Genomic DNA, 18,851 nt, shown 5'->3' with positions numbered 1-18,851 from the left:
TCAGAAATCCAACAGGGTGCAGCACGGTCCAGGTCAGCTGCAGAGCGGGAAAGGTGGCGAGGCCCCGCCCTGAAATCCAGGGCACGTCCCCATATGCAAATAAGAAAGAAAAACACAATTTTGACATGCAAACGCAGAGCGAAAAACACCCCCGAAGGCGGCTGCTTAGCCTGCGGCGCGGCCGGCCAGCGAGCGGGTGAAAAGTAAGGCGGCGGCACGACAAGGGCGAGCCCGAGCGGCTCTACAAAGGAAAGACAGCACGGCTGAAAGTGGTGCGAAAACTTTTTCTGCTTTTGACTTTTGCGACTTCCCACCCCAAAGAGGGGAAGCTGCACCGCTCCCGGAAGCACTGCAATACCAGGTCGATGCGTGGAGTGGACGGAGCAAGCCCCTGTTCCATCTCCCTGTTCCAAAAATCAATTTAATATTTGGTCCCCAGATAGGGGACGTATCAGATATTAAACTGATAAGAACAGATACTACACTTGATCTTAGCCAAAAGGCCGAGAAGCGATAGCCTGTAAACTCCCGCCGACGCGCAAGTGTCCCTCGGCCTCTGTCTTCTCCGTCAATCTGGCCGCGGTCGGCCGAGCGCAGGTGCGACGGCGGGCCTGCAGCAAGAGAGCAATTTCGGCCAGGGCTTACTTACTTGCAAGCCAGACGAAAAGCCGTGCCCGTATGGCACCCCCTTCCCTTCGGCGGAGATGACGCCATGAAAGCATTTGCATTTTGCGAGCAATTAACCAACCGGGCGGCGCGCAGGAGCGCGCCGGCGGGGCTTGCGGTGTCCCCTCCCCCCTCCTTTTCCAACGGGGGCGGGCGCAGTGGCTCAGAAATCCAACAGGGTGCAGCACGGTCCAGGTCAGCTGCAGAGCGGGAAAGGTGGCGAGGCCCCGCCCTGAAATCCAGGGCACGTCCCCATATGCAAATAAGAAAGAAAAACACAATTTTGACATGCAAACGCAGAGCGAAAAACACCCCCGAAGGCGGCTGCTTAGCCTGCGGCGCGGCCGGCCAGCGAGCGGGTGAAAAGTAAGGCGGCGGCACGACAAGGGCGAGCCCGAGCGGCTCTACAAAGGAAAGACAGCACGGCTGAAAGTGGTGCGAAAACTTTTTCTGCTTTTGACTTTTGCGACTTCCCACCCCAAAGAGGGGAAGCTGCACCGCTCCCGGAAGCACTGCAATACCAGGTCGATGCGTGGAGTGGACGGAGCAAGCCCCTGTTCCATCTCCCTGTTCCAAAAATCAATTTAATATTTGGTCCCCAGATAGGGGACGTATCAGATATTAAACTGATAAGAACAGATACTACACTTGATCTTAGCCAAAAGGCCGAGAAGCGATAGCCTGTAAACTCCCGCCGACGCGCAAGTGTCCCTCGGCCTCTGTCTTCTCCGTCAATCTGGCCGCGGTCGGCCGAGCGCAGGTGCGACGGCGGGCCTGCAGCAAGAGAGCAATTTCGGCCAGGGCTTACTTACTTGCAAGCCAGACGAAAAGCCGTGCCCGTATGGCACCCCCTTCCCTTCGGCGGAGATGACGCCATGAAAGCATTTGCATTTTGCGAGCAATTAACCAACCGGGCGGCGCGCAGGAGCGCGCCGGCGGGGCTTGCGGTGTCCCCTCCCCCCTCCTTTTCCAACGGGGGCGGGCGCAGTGGCTCAGAAATCCAACAGGGTGCAGCACGGTCCAGGTCAGCTGCAGAGCGGGAAAGGTGGCGAGGCCCCGCCCTGAAATCCAGGGCACGTCCCCATATGCAAATAAGAAAGAAAAACACAATTTTGACATGCAAACGCAGAGCGAAAAACACCCCCGAAGGCGGCTGCTTAGCCTGCGGCGCGGCCGGCCAGCGAGCGGGTGAAAAGTAAGGCGGCGGCACGACAAGGGCGAGCCCGAGCGGCTCTACAAAGGAAAGACAGCACGGCTGAAAGTGGTGCGAAAACTTTTTCTGCTTTTGACTTTTGCGACTTCCCACCCCAAAGAGGGGAAGCTGCACCGCTCCCGGAAGCACTGCAATACCAGGTCGATGCGTGGAGTGGACGGAGCAAGCCCCTGTTCCATCTCCCTGTTCCAAAAATCAATTTAATATTTGGTCCCCAGATAGGGGACGTATCAGATATTAAACTGATAAGAACAGATACTACACTTGATCTTAGCCAAAAGGCCGAGAAGCGATAGCCTGTAAACTCCCGCCGACGCGCAAGTGTCCCTCGGCCTCTGTCTTCTCCGTCAATCTGGCCGCGGTCGGCCGAGCGCAGGTGCGACGGCGGGCCTGCAGCAAGAGAGCAATTTCGGCCAGGGCTTACTTACTTGCAAGCCAGACGAAAAGCCGTGCCCGTATGGCACCCCCTTCCCTTCGGCGGAGATGACGCCATGAAAGCATTTGCATTTTGCGAGCAATTAACCAACCGGGCGGCGCGCAGGAGCGCGCCGGCGGGGCTTGCGGTGTCCCCTCCCCCCTCCTTTTCCAACGGGGGCGGGCGCAGTGGCTCAGAAATCCAACAGGGTGCAGCACGGTCCAGGTCAGCTGCAGAGCGGGAAAGGTGGCGAGGCCCCGCCCTGAAATCCAGGGCACGTCCCCATATGCAAATAAGAAAGAAAAACACAATTTTGACATGCAAACGCAGAGCGAAAAACACCCCCGAAGGCGGCTGCTTAGCCTGCGGCGCGGCCGGCCAGCGAGCGGGTGAAAAGTAAGGCGGCGGCACGACAAGGGCGAGCCCGAGCGGCTCTACAAAGGAAAGACAGCACGGCTGAAAGTGGTGCGAAAACTTTTTCTGCTTTTGACTTTTGCGACTTCCCACCCCAAAGAGGGGAAGCTGCACCGCTCCCGGAAGCACTGCAATACCAGGTCGATGCGTGGAGTGGACGGAGCAAGCCCCTGTTCCATCTCCCTGTTCCAAAAATCAATTTAATATTTGGTCCCCAGATAGGAGACGTATCAGATATTAAACTGATAAGAACAGATACTACACTTGATCTTAGCCAAAAGGCCGAGAAGCGATAGCCTGTAAACTCCCGCCGACGCGCAAGTGTCCCTCGGCCTCTGTCTTCTCCGTCAATCTGGCCGCGGTCGGCCGAGCGCAGGTGCGACGGCGGGCCTGCAGCAAGAGAGCAATTTCGGCCAGGGCTTACTTACTTGCAAGCCAGACGAAAAGCCGTGCCCGTATGGCACCCCCTTCCCTTCGGCGGAGATGACGCCATGAAAGCATTTGCATTTTGCGAGCAATTAACCAACCGGGCGGCGCGCAGGAGCGCGCCGGCGGGGCTTGCGGTGTCCCCTCCCCCCTCCTTTTCCAACGGGGGCGGGCGCAGTGGCTCAGAAATCCAACAGGGTGCAGCACGGTCCAGGTCAGCTGCAGAGCGGGAAAGGTGGCGAGGCCCCGCCCTGAAATCCAGGGCACGTCCCCATATGCAAATAAGAAAGAAAAACACAATTTTGACATGCAAACGCAGAGCGAAAAACACCCCCGAAGGCGGCTGCTTAGCCTGCGGCGCGGCCGGCCAGCGAGCGGGTGAAAAGTAAGGCGGCGGCACGACAAGGGCGAGCCCGAGCGGCTCTACAAAGGAAAGACAGCACGGCTGAAAGTGGTGCGAAAACTTTTTCTGCTTTTGACTTTTGCGACTTCCCACCCCAAAGAGGGGAAGCTGCACCGCTCCCGGAAGCACTGCAATACCAGGTCGATGCGTGGAGTGGACGGAGCAAGCCCCTGTTCCATCTCCCTGTTCCAAAAATCAATTTAATATTTGGTCCCCAGATAGGGGACGTATCAGATATTAAACTGATAAGAACAGATACTACACTTGATCTTAGCCAAAAGGCCGAGAAGCGATAGCCTGTAAACTCCCGCCGACGCGCAAGTGTCCCTCGGCCTCTGTCTTCTCCGTCAATCTGGCCGCGGTCGGCCGAGCGCAGGTGCGACGGCGGGCCTGCAGCAAGAGAGCAATTTCGGCCAGGGCTTACTTACTTGCAAGCCAGACGAAAAGCCGTGCCCGTATGGCACCCCCTTCCCTTCGGCGGAGATGACGCCATGAAAGCATTTGCATTTTGCGAGCAATTAACCAACCGGGCGGCGCGCAGGAGCGCGCCGGCGGGGCTTGCGGTGTCCCCTCCCCCCTCCTTTTCCAACGGGGGCGGGCGCAGTGGCTCAGAAATCCAACAGGGTGCAGCACGGTCCAGGTCAGCTGCAGAGCGGGAAAGGTGGCGAGGCCCCGCCCTGAAATCCAGGGCACGTCCCCATATGCAAATAAGAAAGAAAAACACAATTTTGACATGCAAACGCAGAGCGAAAAACACCCCCGAAGGCGGCTGCTTAGCCTGCGGCGCGGCCGGCCAGCGAGCGGGTGAAAAGTAAGGCGGCGGCACGACAAGGGCGAGCCCGAGCGGCTCTACAAAGGAAAGACAGCACGGCTGAAAGTGGTGCGAAAACTTTTTCTGCTTTTGACTTTTGCGACTTCCCACCCCAAAGAGGGGAAGCTGCACCGCTCCCGGAAGCACTGCAATACCAGGTCGATGCGTGGAGTGGACGGAGCAAGCCCCTGTTCCATCTCCCTGTTCCAAAAATCAATTTAATATTTGGTCCCCAGATAGGGGACGTATCAGATATTAAACTGATAAGAACAGATACTACACTTGATCTTAGCCAAAAGGCCGAGAAGCGATAGCCTGTAAACTCCCGCCGACGCGCAAGTGTCCCTCGGCCTCTGTCTTCTCCGTCAATCTGGCCGCGGTCGGCCGAGCGCAGGTGCGACGGCGGGCCTGCAGCAAGAGAGCAATTTCGGCCAGGGCTTACTTACTTGCAAGCCAGACGAAAAGCCGTGCCCGTATGGCACCCCCTTCCCTTCGGCGGAGATGACGCCATGAAAGCATTTGCATTTTGCGAGCAATTAACCAACCGGGCGGCGCGCAGGAGCGCGCCGGCGGGGCTTGCGGTGTCCCCTCCCCCCTCCTTTTCCAACGGGGGCGGGCGCAGTGGCTCAGAAATCCAACAGGGTGCAGCACGGTCCAGGTCAGCTGCAGAGCGGGAAAGGTGGCGAGGCCCCGCCCTGAAATCCAGGGCACGTCCCCATATGCAAATAAGAAAGAAAAACACAATTTTGACATGCAAACGCAGAGCGAAAAACACCCCCGAAGGCGGCTGCTTAGCCTGCGGCGCGGCCGGCCAGCGAGCGGGTGAAAAGTAAGGCGGCGGCACGACAAGGGCGAGCCCGAGCGGCTCTACAAAGGAAAGACAGCACGGCTGAAAGTGGTGCGAAAACTTTTTCTGCTTTTGACTTTTGCGACTTCCCACCCCAAAGAGGGGAAGCTGCACCGCTCCCGGAAGCACTGCAATACCAGGTCGATGCGTGGAGTGGACGGAGCAAGCCCCTGTTCCATCTCCCTGTTCCAAAAATCAATTTAATATTTGGTCCCCAGATAGGGGACGTATCAGATATTAAACTGATAAGAACAGATACTACACTTGATCTTAGCCAAAAGGCCGAGAAGCGATAGCCTGTAAACTCCCGCCGACGCGCAAGTGTCCCTCGGCCTCTGTCTTCTCCGTCAATCTGGCCGCGGTCGGCCGAGCGCAGGTGCGACGGCGGGCCTGCAGCAAGAGAGCAATTTCGGCCAGGGCTTACTTACTTGCAAGCCAGACGAAAAGCCGTGCCCGTATGGCACCCCCTTCCCTTCGGCGGAGATGACGCCATGAAAGCATTTGCATTTTGCGAGCAATTAACCAACCGGGCGGCGCGCAGGAGCGCGCCGGCGGGGCTTGCGGTGTCCCCTCCCCCCTCCTTTTCCAACGGGGGCGGGCGCAGTGGCTCAGAAATCCAACAGGGTGCAGCACGGTCCAGGTCAGCTGCAGAGCGGGAAAGGTGGCGAGGCCCCGCCCTGAAATCCAGGGCACGTCCCCATATGCAAATAAGAAAGAAAAACACAATTTTGACATGCAAACGCAGAGCGAAAAACACCCCCGAAGGCGGCTGCTTAGCCTGCGGCGCGGCCGGCCAGCGAGCGGGTGAAAAGTAAGGCGGCGGCACGACAAGGGCGAGCCCGAGCGGCTCTACAAAGGAAAGACAGCACGGCTGAAAGTGGTGCGAAAACTTTTTCTGCTTTTGACTTTTGCGACTTCCCACCCCAAAGAGGGGAAGCTGCACCGCTCCCGGAAGCACTGCAATACCAGGTCGATGCGTGGAGTGGACGGAGCAAGCCCCTGTTCCATCTCCCTGTTCCAAAAATCAATTTAATATTTGGTCCCCAGATAGGGGACGTATCAGATATTAAACTGATAAGAACAGATACTACACTTGATCTTAGCCAAAAGGCCGAGAAGCGATAGCCTGTAAACTCCCGCCGACGCGCAAGTGTCCCTCGGCCTCTGTCTTCTCCGTCAATCTGGCCGCGGTCGGCCGAGCGCAGGTGCGACGGCGGGCCTGCAGCAAGAGAGCAATTTCGGCCAGGGCTTACTTACTTGCAAGCCAGACGAAAAGCCGTGCCCGTATGGCACCCCCTTCCCTTCGGCGGAGATGACGCCATGAAAGCATTTGCATTTTGCGAGCAATTAACCAACCGGGCGGCGCGCAGGAGCGCGCCGGCGGGGCTTGCGGTGTCCCCTCCCCCCTCCTTTTCCAACGGGGGCGGGCGCAGTGGCTCAGAAATCCAACAGGGTGCAGCACGGTCCAGGTCAGCTGCAGAGCGGGAAAGGTGGCGAGGCCCCGCCCTGAAATCCAGGGCACGTCCCCATATGCAAATAAGAAAGAAAAACACAATTTTGACATGCAAACGCAGAGCGAAAAACACCCCCGAAGGCGGCTGCTTAGCCTGCGGCGCGGCCGGCCAGCGAGCGGGTGAAAAGTAAGGCGGCGGCACGACAAGGGCGAGCCCGAGCGGCTCTACAAAGGAAAGACAGCACGGCTGAAAGTGGTGCGAAAACTTTTTCTGCTTTTGACTTTTGCGACTTCCCACCCCAAAGAGGGGAAGCTGCACCGCTCCCGGAAGCACTGCAATACCAGGTCGATGCGTGGAGTGGACGGAGCAAGCCCCTGTTCCATCTCCCTGTTCCAAAAATCAATTTAATATTTGGTCCCCAGATAGGAGACGTATCAGATATTAAACTGATAAGAACAGATACTACACTTGATCTTAGCCAAAAGGCCGAGAAGCGATAGCCTGTAAACTCCCGCCGACGCGCAAGTGTCCCTCGGCCTCTGTCTTCTCCGTCAATCTGGCCGCGGTCGGCCGAGCGCAGGTGCGACGGCGGGCCTGCAGCAAGAGAGCAATTTCGGCCAGGGCTTACTTACTTGCAAGCCAGACGAAAAGCCGTGCCCGTATGGCACCCCCTTCCCTTCGGCGGAGATGACGCCATGAAAGCATTTGCATTTTGCGAGCAATTAACCAACCGGGCGGCGCGCAGGAGCGCGCCGGCGGGGCTTGCGGTGTCCCCTCCCCCCTCCTTTTCCAACGGGGGCGGGCGCAGTGGCTCAGAAATCCAACAGGGTGCAGCACGGTCCAGGTCAGCTGCAGAGCGGGAAAGGTGGCGAGGCCCCGCCCTGAAATCCAGGGCACGTCCCCATATGCAAATAAGAAAGAAAAACACAATTTTGACATGCAAACGCAGAGCGAAAAACACCCCCGAAGGCGGCTGCTTAGCCTGCGGCGCGGCCGGCCAGCGAGCGGGTGAAAAGTAAGGCGGCGGCACGACAAGGGCGAGCCCGAGCGGCTCTACAAAGGAAAGACAGCACGGCTGAAAGTGGTGCGAAAACTTTTTCTGCTTTTGACTTTTGCGACTTCCCACCCCAAAGAGGGGAAGCTGCACCGCTCCCGGAAGCACTGCAATACCAGGTCGATGCGTGGAGTGGACGGAGCAAGCCCCTGTTCCATCTCCCTGTTCCAAAAATCAATTTAATATTTGGTCCCCAGATAGGGGACGTATCAGATATTAAACTGATAAGAACAGATACTACACTTGATCTTAGCCAAAAGGCCGAGAAGCGATAGCCTGTAAACTCCCGCCGACGCGCAAGTGTCCCTCGGCCTCTGTCTTCTCCGTCAATCTGGCCGCGGTCGGCCGAGCGCAGGTGCGACGGCGGGCCTGCAGCAAGAGAGCAATTTCGGCCAGGGCTTACTTACTTGCAAGCCAGACGAAAAGCCGTGCCCGTATGGCACCCCCTTCCCTTCGGCGGAGATGACGCCATGAAAGCATTTGCATTTTGCGAGCAATTAACCAACCGGGCGGCGCGCAGGAGCGCGCCGGCGGGGCTTGCGGTGTCCCCTCCCCCCTCCTTTTCCAACGGGGGCGGGCGCAGTGGCTCAGAAATCCAACAGGGTGCAGCACGGTCCAGGTCAGCTGCAGAGCGGGAAAGGTGGCGAGGCCCCGCCCTGAAATCCAGGGCACGTCCCCATATGCAAATAAGAAAGAAAAACACAATTTTGACATGCAAACGCAGAGCGAAAAACACCCCCGAAGGCGGCTGCTTAGCCTGCGGCGCGGCCGGCCAGCGAGCGGGTGAAAAGTAAGGCGGCGGCACGACAAGGGCGAGCCCGAGCGGCTCTACAAAGGAAAGACAGCACGGCTGAAAGTGGTGCGAAAACTTTTTCTGCTTTTGACTTTTGCGACTTCCCACCCCAAAGAGGGGAAGCTGCACCGCTCCCGGAAGCACTGCAATACCAGGTCGATGCGTGGAGTGGACGGAGCAAGCCCCTGTTCCATCTCCCTGTTCCAAAAATCAATTTAATATTTGGTCCCCAGATAGGGGACGTATCAGATATTAAACTGATAAGAACAGATACTACACTTGATCTTAGCCAAAAGGCCGAGAAGCGATAGCCTGTAAACTCCCGCCGACGCGCAAGTGTCCCTCGGCCTCTGTCTTCTCCGTCAATCTGGCCGCGGTCGGCCGAGCGCAGGTGCGACGGCGGGCCTGCAGCAAGAGAGCAATTTCGGCCAGGGCTTACTTACTTGCAAGCCAGACGAAAAGCCGTGCCCGTATGGCACCCCCTTCCCTTCGGCGGAGATGACGCCATGAAAGCATTTGCATTTTGCGAGCAATTAACCAACCGGGCGGCGCGCAGGAGCGCGCCGGCGGGGCTTGCGGTGTCCCCTCCCCCCTCCTTTTCCAACGGGGGCGGGCGCAGTGGCTCAGAAATCCAACAGGGTGCAGCACGGTCCAGGTCAGCTGCAGAGCGGGAAAGGTGGCGAGGCCCCGCCCTGAAATCCAGGGCACGTCCCCATATGCAAATAAGAAAGAAAAACACAATTTTGACATGCAAACGCAGAGCGAAAAACACCCCCGAAGGCGGCTGCTTAGCCTGCGGCGCGGCCGGCCAGCGAGCGGGTGAAAAGTAAGGCGGCGGCACGACAAGGGCGAGCCCGAGCGGCTCTACAAAGGAAAGACAGCACGGCTGAAAGTGGTGCGAAAACTTTTTCTGCTTTTGACTTTTGCGACTTCCCACCCCAAAGAGGGGAAGCTGCACCGCTCCCGGAAGCACTGCAATACCAGGTCGATGCGTGGAGTGGACGGAGCAAGCCCCTGTTCCATCTCCCTGTTCCAAAAATCAATTTAATATTTGGTCCCCAGATAGGGGACGTATCAGATATTAAACTGATAAGAACAGATACTACACTTGATCTTAGCCAAAAGGCCGAGAAGCGATAGCCTGTAAACTCCCGCCGACGCGCAAGTGTCCCTCGGCCTCTGTCTTCTCCGTCAATCTGGCCGCGGTCGGCCGAGCGCAGGTGCGACGGCGGGCCTGCAGCAAGAGAGCAATTTCGGCCAGGGCTTACTTACTTGCAAGCCAGACGAAAAGCCGTGCCCGTATGGCACCCCCTTCCCTTCGGCGGAGATGACGCCATGAAAGCATTTGCATTTTGCGAGCAATTAACCAACCGGGCGGCGCGCAGGAGCGCGCCGGCGGGGCTTGCGGTGTCCCCTCCCCCCTCCTTTTCCAACGGGGGCGGGCGCAGTGGCTCAGAAATCCAACAGGGTGCAGCACGGTCCAGGTCAGCTGCAGAGCGGGAAAGGTGGCGAGGCCCCGCCCTGAAATCCAGGGCACGTCCCCATATGCAAATAAGAAAGAAAAACACAATTTTGACATGCAAACGCAGAGCGAAAAACACCCCCGAAGGCGGCTGCTTAGCCTGCGGCGCGGCCGGCCAGCGAGCGGGTGAAAAGTAAGGCGGCGGCACGACAAGGGCGAGCCCGAGCGGCTCTACAAAGGAAAGACAGCACGGCTGAAAGTGGTGCGAAAACTTTTTCTGCTTTTGACTTTTGCGACTTCCCACCCCAAAGAGGGGAAGCTGCACCGCTCCCGGAAGCACTGCAATACCAGGTCGATGCGTGGAGTGGACGGAGCAAGCCCCTGTTCCATCTCCCTGTTCCAAAAATCAATTTAATATTTGGTCCCCAGATAGGAGACGTATCAGATATTAAACTGATAAGAACAGATACTACACTTGATCTTAGCCAAAAGGCCGAGAAGCGATAGCCTGTAAACTCCCGCCGACGCGCAAGTGTCCCTCGGCCTCTGTCTTCTCCGTCAATCTGGCCGCGGTCGGCCGAGCGCAGGTGCGACGGCGGGCCTGCAGCAAGAGAGCAATTTCGGCCAGGGCTTACTTACTTGCAAGCCAGACGAAAAGCCGTGCCCGTATGGCACCCCCTTCCCTTCGGCGGAGATGACGCCATGAAAGCATTTGCATTTTGCGAGCAATTAACCAACCGGGCGGCGCGCAGGAGCGCGCCGGCGGGGCTTGCGGTGTCCCCTCCCCCCTCCTTTTCCAACGGGGGCGGGCGCAGTGGCTCAGAAATCCAACAGGGTGCAGCACGGTCCAGGTCAGCTGCAGAGCGGGAAAGGTGGCGAGGCCCCGCCCTGAAATCCAGGGCACGTCCCCATATGCAAATAAGAAAGAAAAACACAATTTTGACATGCAAACGCAGAGCGAAAAACACCCCCGAAGGCGGCTGCTTAGCCTGCGGCGCGGCCGGCCAGCGAGCGGGTGAAAAGTAAGGCGGCGGCACGACAAGGGCGAGCCCGAGCGGCTCTACAAAGGAAAGACAGCACGGCTGAAAGTGGTGCGAAAACTTTTTCTGCTTTTGACTTTTGCGACTTCCCACCCCAAAGAGGGGAAGCTGCACCGCTCCCGGAAGCACTGCAATACCAGGTCGATGCGTGGAGTGGACGGAGCAAGCCCCTGTTCCATCTCCCTGTTCCAAAAATCAATTTAATATTTGGTCCCCAGATAGGGGACGTATCAGATATTAAACTGATAAGAACAGATACTACACTTGATCTTAGCCAAAAGGCCGAGAAGCGATAGCCTGTAAACTCCCGCCGACGCGCAAGTGTCCCTCGGCCTCTGTCTTCTCCGTCAATCTGGCCGCGGTCGGCCGAGCGCAGGTGCGACGGCGGGCCTGCAGCAAGAGAGCAATTTCGGCCAGGGCTTACTTACTTGCAAGCCAGACGAAAAGCCGTGCCCGTATGGCACCCCCTTCCCTTCGGCGGAGATGACGCCATGAAAGCATTTGCATTTTGCGAGCAATTAACCAACCGGGCGGCGCGCAGGAGCGCGCCGGCGGGGCTTGCGGTGTCCCCTCCCCCCTCCTTTTCCAACGGGGGCGGGCGCAGTGGCTCAGAAATCCAACAGGGTGCAGCACGGTCCAGGTCAGCTGCAGAGCGGGAAAGGTGGCGAGGCCCCGCCCTGAAATCCAGGGCACGTCCCCATATGCAAATAAGAAAGAAAAACACAATTTTGACATGCAAACGCAGAGCGAAAAACACCCCCGAAGGCGGCTGCTTAGCCTGCGGCGCGGCCGGCCAGCGAGCGGGTGAAAAGTAAGGCGGCGGCACGACAAGGGCGAGCCCGAGCGGCTCTACAAAGGAAAGACAGCACGGCTGAAAGTGGTGCGAAAACTTTTTCTGCTTTTGACTTTTGCGACTTCCCACCCCAAAGAGGGGAAGCTGCACCGCTCCCGGAAGCACTGCAATACCAGGTCGATGCGTGGAGTGGACGGAGCAAGCCCCTGTTCCATCTCCCTGTTCCAAAAATCAATTTAATATTTGGTCCCCAGATAGGGGACGTATCAGATATTAAACTGATAAGAACAGATACTACACTTGATCTTAGCCAAAAGGCCGAGAAGCGATAGCCTGTAAACTCCCGCCGACGCGCAAGTGTCCCTCGGCCTCTGTCTTCTCCGTCAATCTGGCCGCGGTCGGCCGAGCGCAGGTGCGACGGCGGGCCTGCAGCAAGAGAGCAATTTCGGCCAGGGCTTACTTACTTGCAAGCCAGACGAAAAGCCGTGCCCGTATGGCACCCCCTTCCCTTCGGCGGAGATGACGCCATGAAAGCATTTGCATTTTGCGAGCAATTAACCAACCGGGCGGCGCGCAGGAGCGCGCCGGCGGGGCTTGCGGTGTCCCCTCCCCCCTCCTTTTCCAACGGGGGCGGGCGCAGTGGCTCAGAAATCCAACAGGGTGCAGCACGGTCCAGGTCAGCTGCAGAGCGGGAAAGGTGGCGAGGCCCCGCCCTGAAATCCAGGGCACGTCCCCATATGCAAATAAGAAAGAAAAACACAATTTTGACATGCAAACGCAGAGCGAAAAACACCCCCGAAGGCGGCTGCTTAGCCTGCGGCGCGGCCGGCCAGCGAGCGGGTGAAAAGTAAGGCGGCGGCACGACAAGGGCGAGCCCGAGCGGCTCTACAAAGGAAAGACAGCACGGCTGAAAGTGGTGCGAAAACTTTTTCTGCTTTTGACTTTTGCGACTTCCCACCCCAAAGAGGGGAAGCTGCACCGCTCCCGGAAGCACTGCAATACCAGGTCGATGCGTGGAGTGGACGGAGCAAGCCCCTGTTCCATCTCCCTGTTCCAAAAATCAATTTAATATTTGGTCCCCAGATAGGGGACGTATCAGATATTAAACTGATAAGAACAGATACTACACTTGATCTTAGCCAAAAGGCCGAGAAGCGATAGCCTGTAAACTCCCGCCGACGCGCAAGTGTCCCTCGGCCTCTGTCTTCTCCGTCAATCTGGCCGCGGTCGGCCGAGCGCAGGTGCGATGGCGGGCCTGCAGCAAGAGAGCAATTTCGGCCAGGGCTTACTTACTTGCAAGCCAGACGAAAAGCCGTGCCCGTATGGCACCCCCTTCCCTTCGGCGGAGATGACGCCATGAAAGCATTTGCATTTTGCGAGCAATTAACCAACCGGGCGGCGCGCAGGAGCGCGCCGGCGGGGCTTGCGGTGTCCCCTCCCCCCTCCTTTTCCAACGGGGGCGGGCGCAGTGGCTCAGAAATCCAACAGGGTGCAGCACGGTCCAGGTCAGCTGCAGAGCGGGAAAGGTGGCGAGGCCCCGCCCTGAAATCCAGGGCACGTCCCCATATGCAAATAAGAAAGAAAAACACAATTTTGACATGCAAACGCAGAGCGAAAAACACCCCCGAAGGCGGCTGCTTAGCCTGCGGCGCGGCCGGCCAGCGAGCGGGTGAAAAGTAAGGCGGCGGCACGACAAGGGCGAGCCCGAGCGGCTCTACAAAGGAAAGACAGCACGGCTGAAAGTGGTGCGAAAACTTTTTCTGCTTTTGACTTTTGCGACTTCCCACCCCAAAGAGGGGAAGCTGCACCGCTCCCGGAAGCACTGCAATACCAGGTCGATGCGTGGAGTGGACGGAGCAAGCCCCTGTTCCATCTCCCTGTTCCAAAAATCAATTTAATATTTGGTCCCCAGATAGGGGACGTATCAGATATTAAACTGATAAGAACAGATACTACACTTGATCTTAGCCAAAAGGCCGAGAAGCGATAGCCTGTAAACTCCCGCCGACGCGCAAGTGTCCCTCGGCCTCTGTCTTCTCCGTCAATCTGGCCGCGGTCGGCCGAGCGCAGGTGCGACGGCGGGCCTGCAGCAAGAGAGCAATTTCGGCCAGGGCTTACTTACTTGCAAGCCAGACGAAAAGCCGTGCCCGTATGGCACCCCCTTCCCTTCGGCGGAGATGACGCCATGAAAGCATTTGCATTTTGCGAGCAATTAACCAACCGGGCGGCGCGCAGGAGCGCGCCGGCGGGGCTTGCGGTGTCCCCTCCCCCCTCCTTTTCCAACGGGGGCGGGCGCAGTGGCTCAGAAATCCAACAGGGTGCAGCACGGTCCAGGTCAGCTGCAGAGCGGGAAAGGTGGCGAGGCCCCGCCCTGAAATCCAGGGCACGTCCCCATATGCAAATAAGAAAGAAAAACACAATTTTGACATGCAAACGCAGAGCGAAAAACACCCCCGAAGGCGGCTGCTTAGCCTGCGGCGCGGCCGGCCAGCGAGCGGGTGAAAAGTAAGGCGGCGGCACGACAAGGGCGAGCCCGAGCGGCTCTACAAAGGAAAGACAGCACGGCTGAAAGTGGTGCGAAAACTTTTTCTGCTTTTGACTTTTGCGACTTCCCACCCCAAAGAGGGGAAGCTGCACCGCTCCCGGAAGCACTGCAATACCAGGTCGATGCGTGGAGTGGACGGAGCAAGCCCCTGTTCCATCTCCCTGTTCCAAAAATCAATTTAATATTTGGTCCCCAGATAGGGGACGTATCAGATATTAAACTGATAAGAACAGATACTACACTTGATCTTAGCCAAAAGGCCGAGAAGCGATAGCCTGTAAACTCCCGCCGACGCGCAAGTGTCCCTCGGCCTCTGTCTTCTCCGTCAATCTGGCCGCGGTCGGCCGAGCGCAGGTGCGACGGCGGGCCTGCAGCAAGAGAGCAATTTCGGCCAGGGCTTACTTACTTGCAAGCCAGACGAAAAGCCGTGCCCGTATGGCACCCCCTTCCCTTCGGCGGAGATGACGCCATGAAAGCATTTGCATTTTGCGAGCAATTAACCAACCGGGCGGCGCGCAGGAGCGCGCCGGCGGGGCTTGCGGTGTCCCCTCCCCCCTCCTTTTCCAACGGGGGCGGGCGCAGTGGCTCAGAAATCCAACAGGGTGCAGCACGGTCCAGGTCAGCTGCAGAGCGGGAAAGGTGGCGAGGCCCCGCCCTGAAATCCAGGGCACGTCCCCATATGCAAATAAGAAAGAAAAACACAATTTTGACATGCAAACGCAGAGCGAAAAACACCCCCGAAGGCGGCTGCTTAGCCTGCGGCGCGGCCGGCCAGCGAGCGGGTGAAAAGTAAGGCGGCGGCACGACAAGGGCGAGCCCGAGCGGCTCTACAAAGGAAAGACAGCACGGCTGAAAGTGGTGCGAAAACTTTTTCTGCTTTTGACTTTTGCGACTTCCCACCCCAAAGAGGGGAAGCTGCACCGCTCCCGGAAGCACTGCAATACCAGGTCGATGCGTGGAGTGGACGGAGCAAGCCCCTGTTCCATCTCCCTGTTCCAAAAATCAATTTAATATTTGGTCCCCAGATAGGGGACGTATCAGATATTAAACTGATAAGAACAGATACTACACTTGATCTTAGCCAAAAGGCCGAGAAGCGATAGCCTGTAAACTCCCGCCGACGCGCAAGTGTCCCTCGGCCTCTGTCTTCTCCGTCAATCTGGCCGCGGTCGGCCGAGCGCAGGTGCGACGGCGGGCCTGCAGCAAGAGAGCAATTTCGGCCAGGGCTTACTTACTTGCAAGCCAGACGAAAAGCCGTGCCCGTATGGCACCCCCTTCCCTTCGGCGGAGATGACGCCATGAAAGCATTTGCATTTTGCGAGCAATTAACCAACCGGGCGGCGCGCAGGAGCGCGCCGGCGGGGCTTGCGGTGTCCCCTCCCCCCTCCTTTTCCAACGGGGGCGGGCGCAGTGGCTCAGAAATCCAACAGGGTGCAGCACGGTCCAGGTCAGCTGCAGAGCGGGAAAGGTGGCGAGGCCCCGCCCTGAAATCCAGGGCACGTCCCCATATGCAAATAAGAAAGAAAAACACAATTTTGACATGCAAACGCAGAGCGAAAAACACCCCCGAAGGCGGCTGCTTAGCCTGCGGCGCGGCCGGCCAGCGAGCGGGTGAAAAGTAAGGCGGCGGCACGACAAGGGCGAGCCCGAGCGGCTCTACAAAGGAAAGACAGCACGGCTGAAAGTGGTGCGAAAACTTTTTCTGCTTTTGACTTTTGCGACTTCCCACCCCAAAGAGGGGAAGCTGCACCGCTCCCGGAAGCACTGCAATACCAGGTCGATGCGTGGAGTGGACGGAGCAAGCCCCTGTTCCATCTCCCTGTTCCAAAAATCAATTTAATATTTGGTCCCCAGATAGGGGACGTATCAGATATTAAACTGATAAGAACAGATACTACACTTGATCTTAGCCAAAAGGCCGAGAAGCGATAGCCTGTAAACTCCCGCCGACGCGCAAGTGTCCCTCGGCCTCTGTCTTCTCCGTCAATCTGGCCGCGGTCGGCCGAGCGCAGGTGCGACGGCGGGCCTGCAGCAAGAGAGCAATTTCGGCCAGGGCTTACTTACTTGCAAGCCAGACGAAAAGCCGTGCCCGTATGGCACCCCCTTCCCTTCGGCGGAGATGACGCCATGAAAGCATTTGCATTTTGCGAGCAATTAACCAACCGGGCGGCGCGCAGGAGCGCGCCGGCGGGGCTTGCGGTGTCCCCTCCCCCCTCCTTTTCCAACGGGGGCGGGCGCAGTGGCTCAGAAATCCAACAGGGTGCAGCACGGTCCAGGTCAGCTGCAGAGCGGGAAAGGTGGCGAGGCCCCGCCCTGAAATCCAGGGCACGTCCCCATATGCAAATAAGAAAGTAAAACACAATTTTGACATGCAAACGCAGAGCGAAAAACACCCCCGAAGGCGGCTGCTTAGCCTGCGGCGCGGCCGGCCAGCGAGCGGGTGAAAAGTAAGGCGGCGGCACGACAAGGGCGAGCCCGAGCGGCTCTACAAAGGAAAGACAGCACGGCTGAAAGTGGTGCGAAAACTTTTTCTGCTTTTGACTTTTGCGACTTCCCACCCCAAAGAGGGGAAGCTGCACCGCTCCCGGAAGCACTGCAATACCAGGTCGATGCGTGGAGTGGACGGAGCAAGCCCCTGTTCCATCTCCCTGTTCCAAAAATCAATTTAATATTTGGTCCCCAGATAGGGGACGTATCAGATATTAAACTGATAAGAACAGATACTACACTTGATCTTAGCCAAAAGGCCGAGAAGCGATAGCCTGTAAACTCCCGCCGACGCGCAAGTGTCCCTCGGCCTCTGTCTTCTCCGTCAATCTGGCCGCGGTCGGCCGAGCGCAGGTGCGACGGCGGGCCTGCAGCAAGAGAGCAATTTCGGCCAGGGCTTACTTACTTGCAAGCCAGACGAAAAGCCGTGCCCGTATGGCACCCCCTTCCCTTCGGCGGAGATGACGCCATGAAAGCATTTGCATTTTGCGAGCAATTAACCAACCGGGCGGCGCGCAGGAGCGCGCCGGCGGGGCTTGCGGTGTCCCCTCCCCCCTCCTTTTCCAACGGGGGCGGGCGCAGTGGCTCAGAAATCCAACAGGGTGCAGCACGGTCCAGGTCAGCTGCAGAGCGGGAAAGGTGGCGAGGCCCCGCCCTGAAATCCAGGGCACGTCCCCATATGCAAATAAGAAAGAAAAACACAATTTTGACATGCAAACGCAGAGCGAAAAACACCCCCGAAGGCGGCTGCTTAGCCTGCGGCGCGGCCGGCCAGCGAGCGGGTGAAAAGTAAGGCGGCGGCACGACAAGGGCGAGCCCGAGCGGCTCTACAACGGAAAGACAGCACGGCTGAAAGTGGTGCGAAAACTTTTTCTGCTTTTGACTTTTGCGACTTCCCACCCCAAAGAGGGGAAGCTGCACCGCTCCCGGAAGCACTGCAATACCAGGTCGATGCGTGGAGTGGACGGAGCAAGCCCCTGTTCCATCTCCCTGTTCCAAAAATCAATTTAATATTTGGTCCCCAGATAGGGGACGTATCAGATATTAAACTGATAAGAACAGATACTACACTTGATCTTAGCCAAAAGGCCGAGAAGCGATAGCCTGTAAACTCCCGCCGACGCGCAAGTGTCCCTCGGCCTCTGTCTTCTCCGTCAATCTGGCCGCGGTCGGCCGAGCGCAGGTGCGACGGCGGGCCTGCAGCAAGAGAGCAATTTCGGCCAGGGCTTACTTACTTGCAAGCCAGACGAAAAGCCGTGCCCGTATGGCACCCCCTTCCCTTCGGCGGAGATGACGCCATGAAAGCATTTGCATTTTGCGAGCAATTAACCAACCGGGCGGCGCGCAGGAGCGCGCCGGCGGGGCTTGCGGTGTCCCCTCCCCCCTCCTTTTCCAACGGGGGCGGGCGCAGTGGCTCAGAAATCCAACAGGGTGCAGCACGGTCCAGGTCAGCTGCAGAGCGGGAAAGGTGGCGAGGCCCCGCCCTGAAATCCAGGGCACGTCCCCATATGCAAATAAGAAAGAAAAACACAATTTTGACATGCAAACGCAGAGCGAAAAACACCCCCGAAGGCGGCTGCTTAGCCTGCGGCGCGGCCGGCCAGCGAGCGGGTGAAAAGTAAGGCGGCGGCACGACAAGGGCGAGCCCGAGCGGCTCTACAAAGGAAAGACAGCACGGCTGAAAGTGGTGCGAAAACTTTTTCTGCTTTTGACTTTTGCGACTTCCCACCCCAAAGAGGGGAAGCTGCACCGCTCCCGGAAGCACTGCAATACCAGGTCGATGCGTGGAGTGGACGGAGCAAGCCCCTGTTCCATCTCCCTGTTCCAAAAATCAATTTAATATTTGGTCCCCAGATAGGGGACGTATCAGATATTAAACTGATAAGAACAGATACTACACTTGATCTTAGCCAAAAGGCCGAGAAGCGATAGCCTGTAAACTCCCGCCGACGCGCAAGTGTCCCTCGGCCTCTGTCTTCTCCGTCAATCTGGCCGCGGTCGGCCGAGCGCAGGTGCGACGGCGGGCCT

General features: G+C 58.1%; 23 non-coding genes across 23 annotated transcripts; all 23 read right to left on the bottom strand.

The window, feature by feature from the left end:
* Positions 1-324: 324 nt before the first annotated feature.
* Positions 325-515, bottom strand: LOC147081354 (U2 spliceosomal RNA). The gene has a single exon (XR_015076719.1). It is a non-coding gene; the product is annotated as a U2 spliceosomal RNA (small nuclear RNA).
* Positions 516-1,153: 638 nt separating this feature from the next.
* On the bottom strand, positions 1,154-1,344 carry LOC147081353 (U2 spliceosomal RNA). The gene has a single exon (XR_015076718.1). It is a non-coding gene; the product is annotated as a U2 spliceosomal RNA (small nuclear RNA).
* A 638-nt stretch (positions 1,345-1,982) lies between these two features.
* LOC147081352 (U2 spliceosomal RNA) lies at positions 1,983-2,173 on the bottom strand. Its single transcript, XR_015076717.1, has one exon. It is a non-coding gene; the product is annotated as a U2 spliceosomal RNA (small nuclear RNA).
* Positions 2,174-2,811: 638 nt separating this feature from the next.
* Positions 2,812-3,002, bottom strand: LOC147081351 (U2 spliceosomal RNA). Its single transcript, XR_015076677.1, has one exon. It is a non-coding gene; the product is annotated as a U2 spliceosomal RNA (small nuclear RNA).
* A 638-nt stretch (positions 3,003-3,640) lies between these two features.
* On the bottom strand, positions 3,641-3,831 carry LOC147081350 (U2 spliceosomal RNA). Its single transcript, XR_015076716.1, has one exon. It is a non-coding gene; the product is annotated as a U2 spliceosomal RNA (small nuclear RNA).
* Positions 3,832-4,469: 638 nt separating this feature from the next.
* On the bottom strand, positions 4,470-4,660 carry LOC147081349 (U2 spliceosomal RNA). Its single transcript, XR_015076714.1, has one exon. It is a non-coding gene; the product is annotated as a U2 spliceosomal RNA (small nuclear RNA).
* Positions 4,661-5,298: 638 nt separating this feature from the next.
* Positions 5,299-5,489, bottom strand: LOC147081348 (U2 spliceosomal RNA). The gene has a single exon (XR_015076713.1). It is a non-coding gene; the product is annotated as a U2 spliceosomal RNA (small nuclear RNA).
* A 638-nt stretch (positions 5,490-6,127) lies between these two features.
* On the bottom strand, positions 6,128-6,318 carry LOC147081347 (U2 spliceosomal RNA). Its single transcript, XR_015076712.1, has one exon. It is a non-coding gene; the product is annotated as a U2 spliceosomal RNA (small nuclear RNA).
* A 638-nt stretch (positions 6,319-6,956) lies between these two features.
* Positions 6,957-7,147, bottom strand: LOC147081346 (U2 spliceosomal RNA). Its single transcript, XR_015076676.1, has one exon. It is a non-coding gene; the product is annotated as a U2 spliceosomal RNA (small nuclear RNA).
* Positions 7,148-7,785: 638 nt separating this feature from the next.
* On the bottom strand, positions 7,786-7,976 carry LOC147081345 (U2 spliceosomal RNA). The gene has a single exon (XR_015076711.1). It is a non-coding gene; the product is annotated as a U2 spliceosomal RNA (small nuclear RNA).
* A 638-nt stretch (positions 7,977-8,614) lies between these two features.
* On the bottom strand, positions 8,615-8,805 carry LOC147081344 (U2 spliceosomal RNA). Its single transcript, XR_015076710.1, has one exon. It is a non-coding gene; the product is annotated as a U2 spliceosomal RNA (small nuclear RNA).
* A 638-nt stretch (positions 8,806-9,443) lies between these two features.
* LOC147081343 (U2 spliceosomal RNA) lies at positions 9,444-9,634 on the bottom strand. The gene has a single exon (XR_015076709.1). It is a non-coding gene; the product is annotated as a U2 spliceosomal RNA (small nuclear RNA).
* A 638-nt stretch (positions 9,635-10,272) lies between these two features.
* On the bottom strand, positions 10,273-10,463 carry LOC147081342 (U2 spliceosomal RNA). The gene has a single exon (XR_015076675.1). It is a non-coding gene; the product is annotated as a U2 spliceosomal RNA (small nuclear RNA).
* Positions 10,464-11,101: 638 nt separating this feature from the next.
* Positions 11,102-11,292, bottom strand: LOC147081341 (U2 spliceosomal RNA). The gene has a single exon (XR_015076708.1). It is a non-coding gene; the product is annotated as a U2 spliceosomal RNA (small nuclear RNA).
* A 638-nt stretch (positions 11,293-11,930) lies between these two features.
* On the bottom strand, positions 11,931-12,121 carry LOC147081340 (U2 spliceosomal RNA). The gene has a single exon (XR_015076707.1). It is a non-coding gene; the product is annotated as a U2 spliceosomal RNA (small nuclear RNA).
* Positions 12,122-12,759: 638 nt separating this feature from the next.
* LOC147081339 (U2 spliceosomal RNA) lies at positions 12,760-12,950 on the bottom strand. Its single transcript, XR_015076706.1, has one exon. It is a non-coding gene; the product is annotated as a U2 spliceosomal RNA (small nuclear RNA).
* A 638-nt stretch (positions 12,951-13,588) lies between these two features.
* LOC147081338 (U2 spliceosomal RNA) lies at positions 13,589-13,779 on the bottom strand. The gene has a single exon (XR_015076705.1). It is a non-coding gene; the product is annotated as a U2 spliceosomal RNA (small nuclear RNA).
* A 638-nt stretch (positions 13,780-14,417) lies between these two features.
* On the bottom strand, positions 14,418-14,608 carry LOC147081337 (U2 spliceosomal RNA). Its single transcript, XR_015076703.1, has one exon. It is a non-coding gene; the product is annotated as a U2 spliceosomal RNA (small nuclear RNA).
* A 638-nt stretch (positions 14,609-15,246) lies between these two features.
* Positions 15,247-15,437, bottom strand: LOC147081336 (U2 spliceosomal RNA). The gene has a single exon (XR_015076702.1). It is a non-coding gene; the product is annotated as a U2 spliceosomal RNA (small nuclear RNA).
* A 638-nt stretch (positions 15,438-16,075) lies between these two features.
* LOC147081335 (U2 spliceosomal RNA) lies at positions 16,076-16,266 on the bottom strand. Its single transcript, XR_015076701.1, has one exon. It is a non-coding gene; the product is annotated as a U2 spliceosomal RNA (small nuclear RNA).
* A 638-nt stretch (positions 16,267-16,904) lies between these two features.
* LOC147081334 (U2 spliceosomal RNA) lies at positions 16,905-17,095 on the bottom strand. The gene has a single exon (XR_015076700.1). It is a non-coding gene; the product is annotated as a U2 spliceosomal RNA (small nuclear RNA).
* Positions 17,096-17,733: 638 nt separating this feature from the next.
* LOC147081333 (U2 spliceosomal RNA) lies at positions 17,734-17,924 on the bottom strand. The gene has a single exon (XR_015076699.1). It is a non-coding gene; the product is annotated as a U2 spliceosomal RNA (small nuclear RNA).
* Positions 17,925-18,562: 638 nt separating this feature from the next.
* LOC147081332 (U2 spliceosomal RNA) lies at positions 18,563-18,753 on the bottom strand. Its single transcript, XR_015076698.1, has one exon. It is a non-coding gene; the product is annotated as a U2 spliceosomal RNA (small nuclear RNA).
* Positions 18,754-18,851: the final 98 nt, after the last annotated feature.

This window comes from Somniosus microcephalus, unplaced genomic scaffold, assembly GCF_052327205.1.
Source record: "Somniosus microcephalus isolate GS21.2 unplaced genomic scaffold, FLI_Smic_1.0 scaffold562, whole genome shotgun sequence".
NCBI classification, from domain to species: Eukaryota; Metazoa; Chordata; class Chondrichthyes; order Squaliformes; family Somniosidae; genus Somniosus; species Somniosus microcephalus.
Note: the sequence above shows the minus strand (reverse complement) of the source record. Positions and strands in the feature narration are given on the sequence as shown.